The 7888-nt window shown below is 44.6% G+C and overlaps 1 pseudogene; it reads right to left on the minus strand.

Annotated features, from left to right (window-relative positions):
* Positions 1–3879: 3879 nt before the first annotated feature.
* LOC119459604 (uncharacterized) lies at positions 3880–7338 on the minus strand (annotated as a pseudogene).
* Positions 7339–7888: the final 550 nt, after the last annotated feature.

Here is a 7888-nt window from a genome sequence, read left to right on the forward strand (position 1 = left end):
AAGCAAGAGACGATTAGAGTACTGGTGGAAAAAAAAGCGGGGAAAAGATGGATACGACCTGACCTCTTAAGATCATAGGAAGCGGTACAAGGTAAATTTTTGAAAAAGAAAAAGATTAATGAGAGATATACAAAAATGCTAGATAAAGAACATGTACAGTATACCTGATTATATCAAGCAGGCTAGGTGACTATTTGTCTTCGCCCCGTTTCAAAGGGGATGCCAATAAATCATCATCATCATCTGAAAGAAAGGTATTTATTGATAATGATCAAGTAAAATAGACTTGTTCTTTTCTCGCCATGCGTACACAAAATTGATTAGAGGATTTTATTTTCTTTGAATGAATCTAACTGTCTATCGCTTTAATTAAAACACGATTTTTTTCTTTTGCAATGTTTCTTCCCTCGAGACACAGTCGCGCTTCAATCGCTGCTTTCCTACCCACGCGTGCTGATGTCGGTGACGATTCGTTCTGAACCGCTTTTCGCCCGAAGCTTCGCGACCATTTGGATCGCGAACCTTGTACACTACCTTCGTATAAGAGTGGTGCTAATATTTTTTCGAGACCTCAATATGTGCATTCACCACTTTGACGGAGATGATCCAGGCTTGCTAAGTAAATAAAAAGGAAATACACTTTTTCCTATTCAAGCAAACTCAAAAACATTCAACTTGCACATGCACGACGAGAATGTTACAAAATTGGTACTTGCCTTGCTTTAGCACATTAACATTTCGTGCACCTAAAATCATCTAGGAGTTGGCCGAAATCTGCCAGAACACTATTCACGCGACAATAAAGGTTCGTCAAAACAGCACAGCATCAATTACCTTAATTGAAATAGAACCGCAAACGTACAATTGATCTAGACTTACGCCTGTAACAGTTTAGTAATGGGAATTACAGTATCTAAATGTTGACGTTATGCTCTCCTGACTAATTGACACGTTCGTAGAGTTCTTGAACGCTTTTGTTGCAGGCACGGAAATACTTGGAGTACTAGGCAGAAGTAGTGTTAACGACTGCCGCACCTTGAAGGAGTATTGGCTGCTACGGCTCTCACAGTTACGATGCACGCCGCATAAGATTACACGACCTAATTAAGCCGGGCCACCATAGTAAGTGCACGCTCACAGTTCTGTGATGTCAGAACTAGGAAGGCGGTCAGTCAGATGGCGACGACTACTTTCTCAGCCGTGTGTCACTTGCCGGTCGCGTTGGCTGTGAAACGTTGCAAGGTCCATTTGCTTGCCACACTCTCATGCATTAGGCGATCTCAAGACACGGACCGCGTTGTCTAAATAACGTCACTGCGGAAGGACCAAGCCATATATATATATATATATATATATATATATATATATATATGGCAGCGCTCGCGGAAACAATGAGTACATATTTCGCCTGTTGTCCCAAAACGTAATGGGGCACCCTCTGAAAATGTCCCTGCTAGATCAGTCAATAAGCCATTTCAGACCGAACTCTTGATGATACGAGTCTACGAAGTAATGGACTCCCTTGTCAGATATGCGCGCTGAGTGCCCTTCCTTTGTAGCGGTTTTTCCGGCCCCCGAGGTAGAAGCATGTCATCAACGTTTTATACGAGCTGATCAAGCGCTCATCACTTATCAAGAGCATAAAGCTTAAGTCTTTTCGTTGTAGCACTGTAGTCTTTCGAACCTCTCCCGCATAAGGGCTACTGCCACGCCTACACGTGACGCTATTTACGATCAAAGCGCGCACGAATATCAACACGGCGCTATGAGTTTTCATTCCAAATAGTTCATGTTAATGTCATCACAACCCGTGCTTTATTGAATTTCAGCAGCTATATGCTCGGTACGTCTTCAGACTAAGCACAAAGTGCAAGAAAATACAACTCGCATCCTTTACAACTGCTTTGTTGACGCGGAATGAAAGGTCGTCAACAGCAACGCTTCTAGATCCTTTCAGTTGTCAAACCCACAGTTGTGGCAGCTGTCGATGCGCGGCCCCATTTCATTTCCGCTCAACAGGTGGCCTTGTCTCAACAAGGGACTGAGACAGGGCTGCCCTTTATCCCCGCTGCTGTTTATGACGTACGTGGTAAGGATGGAAAGAGCGCTAGAAGGAATCAATGTGGGGTTTAACCTCTCCTACAAACAAGCCGGCACAACAGTTGAGCAGCAGCTTCTAGGTTTATTTTATGCGGACGACATTGTGTTGCTTGCTAACAAGCAAAGTGATATGCAACGTCTGGCTGATATCTGTGGAGAAGAATGTGAGAAGTTAGGATTAATATTTAGCATTAAAAATCAGGTTTTATGGTTTTCAATGAAAACAGTGAACAGGCAGTGTTGATTCAGGGCCAGGAAATACCTCGGGTAAAAGAATACAAATATTTTGGTATATGAATAAACGAAGGTGATAGATATCTGGAGACACAGGAGAAAACAACACAGCAAAAGGGAAGTGAAATGCGGCCATAATGAAACAGAGGGCGCTATGGGGATGCAATAGGTACGAGGTGCTCCGGGGTAAGTGGAAAGGTGTAATGGTTCCAGGGCTTCCATTTGGAAATGCGGTTGTTTGCTTGAAGTCAGGAGTACAATCAGGACTCGATGGAAACCAAAGGTCAGTGGGACGCCTCGCGTTGGGCGCCCACGGGAAGACTACTAATGAAGCTGTGCAGGGTGATATGGTCCTGGACAAATTATGAAGCAAGGGAGGCTCAGACTAAAATTGATCTTGAAGAACGACTGAGAAAAATGGAAGAAAGTAGATGAACTGCGGGAGTATTCAGGTATTTGTACAGGCAAAACATTGACTCACAATGGAGGAAAAGAATTAGGAAGCTTACGAGAAAATACGCGACCGGTATGGCCAGCAACATGGCAACAAAGAACGTCAAACGCAAAGTGAGAGAGGCTGAGACAAGGTTATGGGTGGCGGCAATGGAAAAGAAACCTGCTATGACTAACTACCTCAAAGGAAAAAGGGAAATCAGGAAAGAAACAATTTATGATAACTCAAAGGGAAGCTCCTTACTTTTCGAAGCGAGATCAGGATGCCTTAGAACGCACAGTTATAAAGTGAAGTACACCAAGGACGGAGCCACATGTGCTTGCTGTGGTAAAGCTAGAGAAATGGTGGAACATGTTTTATTGGAATGTGAAGAAATCTACCCAGCTGCAAGTTTAGACTCCTCTTACCTCCTTGAAGTCCTTGGGTTTAGGGATAGCACGGGCAAAGTAAACATGTCAGCTGTAGAGATTAAGTAAGAGGCGGTTGGAGGTTTGGTGGCAGAAAAGTAGGGAGACCACAAACAACGGAGACGTACAGAAACAGAGTTTCCAGTAATGGATCAAAAATATTGGTGCCTGGAATTCTTTCTATTTGTGTGTTTCTCAAAAATAAAGGTAGTGCATTAGGCAAAATAATGAGAGCTTGGTGGTGCAACCCACCACCCCGTTTCAAAGGGGACGCTCATAGCATCAATCCATCTATCCAGCCCTGCCGGGCTTGGCGCCCTAAGCCGCGAAGCGCTGGTAGCTTGCCTAGCGAGTGGCTTTCTTTTAGTAGCAATCAACAAATAAGCACAGAGCGTCACTAGTCTATTTGCAACTTATGACAGACCTACTCCTATGTTGAAAAAAAAGGCCACGACTTAGCCAACTGAACAAAGAAAGCAATTGCGCCCAAGGCTGCGACGGTCCACCCTTCACTGCGACCGCCGTTTGCGTCTGCTAGAGCACGGCCGCCTTTTATCCAGCGACCGCGGCTAGTTACTAATAACTGAAAAAGGAGGAAATAAGAGAAGAGCTTTGCTTCTCTCGATGAGTTTAAATGTTTTTATTACAGGAGCCGCATACGGCTTATGAATTTGCAGCGTGGCTTTAAAAAAGACGAGCTTTTTTGTTAGCGATGGGCACTTTCTCTCGTATTTCTAAGCGGCGGTTAGCATCTCTTGCATAGAAATGCATTCGTGTGTCAATGAAAAAGTTAAGTATCTGGCAGGTGAACGCACACATGTGCTTATCGCAACGCAGCCGAGCAAGACTGCACTTTATTAGCTGATCCAGGGCTTTCCAAAATAGGTCACTGCAGAGACCTGCCTGATCAATGGAAAATGAAATGGAGTCATTTGCAATTCTTATGAACTGTAGCATCTTGATGGTAGGATGCTTGAGGCTCCCTTCCTTAAAGCTCCGATATGTTGTCAAGTATGCATCGGAACCTACTAGTGGAACAATTGAGCTGATGTCATGCAGGCACAACTCACACTCTGTGTGCTTGATCATTTTGTGTATGACATATCCGCATAAGTAGTATGTCACAGCATCGTCTACACCGCCTCTGAAATAGCTGTTTGATGTCCGTTGGCTCAAAAGAGATTGAAGGACCAGAAGTAATTGCTAACAGTCTAGCCTCAATCTCATTTTTCAAACTAGCTCTGTTCAAGCAATTTGAACATTTGAAATTTTGAACACTGCTCGAGCAGTGTTCAATGCCTCTTCGACACTGACAAGTGCAGCATTTGGTTCGCCCTGTACACTTCCATGTATACGTAGTACTGTTTTGATGGGTGTGTAGAGGCTCAGCAGACGAAATATCTGCGAGAAATTCATGACAGGGTGCGACTCATCTCCTCCAAATGATCGTGCAAGACCAAAATGCTGCTGAAAAAAAATATACACATTAAAGTGGATATGTAATACATATATAAATTATATATTAAAAGGGAAACAAGGTTATTGTGGTAGGTACCTCCAAGAGGTCTTGGTTGAGCTTCGCAGTGAGCATATAAATTGTTCCTTTGTTAAACAGATAATTGATAATATCTAGCGTCGGCAACAACGTGACACGTAAGGGCTCTGTCGTCAGTTGCGACGCGAATAGCTTTGTACCTTTTTCGACAACATTTTGCTCAGTCACATTCAAGACTTCTAGGAGCTGCTTCATGATCTGGAAAAAAAAGTTTCAAATGTTCTCGATAATACGAATCAGAACGACAGCATATGTAAGGTCAAGCTTAGGTTCCAGGATGTTATTTGGCCACTTGCCTGTATCTCTTTGAAATGACGCTTGATTCCCCTGCACGGAAGCTTGACGTTGAGTGCATCGAAAACACCGTACATAATTCTTGTGAATGTCTCAGTCCCTTCAGAGTGAAATGCCGTGGAACATCAATTGGATTGCTTCCCTAACGCACGCAATCCATGTGATGTTCCACGGCTAAAGAGCTGGGCAAAGAAGAGAGAGAGAGAGATTGCATTTTTTTTATTTATGAACAGAAAGCAACATGCTTCGACAGCAACAAGTTATACCGATGTAGCTAGTCTGACGCTCATTTTGCGCAGATTGTCAGACGAAACATGTGCTTCGGTGTATTTTGGCACAACACCTACGTGCTTCTTTTTTTTTCCGTTTCGCATAGGATCACGTAATGCTGAAAGTTGATGGGAAGGTTGCCAGCCTGAAAGTAATAAAAAGAAATTGTTAAACTATTCGAAAAATTCACACATTTTTCTTTATCATTCCGTATGTGTGCTTCCTCCGGTGGTTTCGTATGTACTTCACCATATGTGAGACATCACAAATGAAGTACATATTTTGTGACGGTTCCCAGGGATGCTCAATGAAGTGGCATGTCGCATCCATTTTTCCTGACACTCCAAGCTGGCTCCACATGGACTTGTTGTTGTCAGCCCCATTACTGATCACAGCCAGCACTGACGCATTGTTCATGTGCAGTTCCTGACGCCGCCCATTACCAGTTCAGCAAGAACTTTTCCAGGAGCAGCTCCTTTTGTAGCAAAGCTTGCTATTGGCTGCCCCAGTCCTCGAACAGTGGCACGAACATCAGTACCAATGCATGCTCAGCAAGATTATTTGCATTTGGTACCATGACTTCACCATAGTCGATAAAGCCATCCATTCTGCATGAGGCCTTATTGAAGGAGACGCCTCGCTTCAACGTTTCCTCGTCAAGGAGCAATACACCTAGCCGTCTTAGGTGACTTTTGTTGCTGAAATGGCTTCTGACACTGTTCGAGGAAACTTGGTTGCATTCATGCTTGCATGGTATTCTGCTATTATTTGGCGAAGGCGAGTCTTTGATGGCAGTGGTAGCAGCTGCATATCAGCAGGTAAAGTGTAGGCCATCGGGCTTCAGATTTGTAGTAACAAACATATCATAAGCCATTCATCATCATATCGCCTCCCATTTTTGACTTGGCTTTTGCAGCCATGAAAGCTGTCTTGAAAGCTAGTTGCTGGCTAGCCGGAAAATGTAAAGAGTGCTGTCAATTGTATCTGGCGTAATTGCACTAAACTTCCTCTTCACCAGAACGACTTCTTCCTTCAGTTTTTCTCGCCTTGAGGTTGCACGAATGGCTTTGCGACGCAGCAACTTCAAGCCAGCAGCCTGCTTTTTCTTGCTTTTTGCTGCTTCGTCCGCTGCAACAAAAGCTTTCCGAAAGTCCGGCACTGAGCACACGTAGCATAACACTCAATATCGTGCATGTGTTGCGCCTCCACGTCTCACCATGATTTTATGCCACCACTGACGAGGAGATTTTGGGGTACTTCTTTGCAGGACAGCCCTTACACAGCTTCAGCTGATCCACATATAACAAGAGGCATTTGAAGTCTTCCATACACTTGAACTCAGTGGTTTGCTTCCTGGCGTACACATTGCGTAGAACAACTCGACTATCTTCACTCACAATTAAATTAAGGCTGTCTGACATCACCACAGACATTTCTACAAGCGAGATATTCTCTCTTATCCAGAGCTTGTACAAAACGACCGCTGCGTCAACAGCGTCCAGCGACCAACCTCGAATTTTTCGTCTCTCTTTCGCCATCTGACTGAGCACGTGAAACACATTCTCCACCGGCATGCTGCCATCGGAAGACAAGGTCGCTTCGTCGTCGGATACTCCGACAACAGCATGCACAAACTCACCATGTTTCTTCTGCCGCTTTTGTTTTGCTGGTGATTGTCTCTGAGCTGGTGCTTTGCGCTTTCGTGTGGGTTTCTAAAGATAACTTTGACAATTCGGAAACAGGCGAGGCACGGCGTCTTCTTTCAGCGTCCATTTGTCGCGCGGTATGACCACAATTTTACCCCAAATGTTGTGTTCGAAGACCTTGAAAATGTCATCATTGATGAGGTGGAGGTCGCAGAGGGAACACGAGCTTGAAAGCTTTCTGTCCAGCCGTGGTATGGCGCGCTCCCGCTCTTGAAGGCGCTCAGCATTGCAAGGTGCCCTGAAAAAATGTCTCTTGTCGTCCACGGATCGCGCTGAGCCGTAGCCTTTTTTACAGCCTGTAACGAAGCAGCGTGGCATAGTCCACGCAATTGGCAGCGCGATGTACAAACATTAAATACAGAGAGTGCGAGCGCAAACGTCAGAAAACAACGGCTACACACACAGCGGCACCTGCCCAAAACGTGCTGCTGCGCTTTGTCGGGCTAACTCCGTCGTGCCCACCCACGGCGTTCAACGGAAAGGGGTCAGGAGGCGCTCCGCGGGTTGATAACTGGAAAGAATTTAAGAGCGTTGGTCAACAGTCTGTCTCAACTGTTGCACTTGCTGACTGCACAGGAACGAAAGCTCGTTCCTCGTTTCTTCCCAATATTGGAAGGAGTTCCCGTTGCAAGTTCCTTTAATCCGAAAGGAAAGCGTTCCAGTTAGACTTCGTACACTGGAACGTGTCGTTACATTAACGTTACATTCGATCTTTTTAAGGAAAATATAGTGTCGGAATACCCTGAGGCGAAATAAAGCGAGCAATTTAAAACTCACTCGAACTACGTACTAGTAGTATATTATATGAATTTCAACATCGCCGGCAGCTTTTATGCGGAGATCAAAAATGAGAACTGCCCCAATCCTT

Source organism: Dermacentor silvarum, chromosome 7, assembly GCF_013339745.2.
Source record: "Dermacentor silvarum isolate Dsil-2018 chromosome 7, BIME_Dsil_1.4, whole genome shotgun sequence".
Classification (NCBI taxonomy): domain Eukaryota; kingdom Metazoa; phylum Arthropoda; class Arachnida; order Ixodida; family Ixodidae; genus Dermacentor; species Dermacentor silvarum.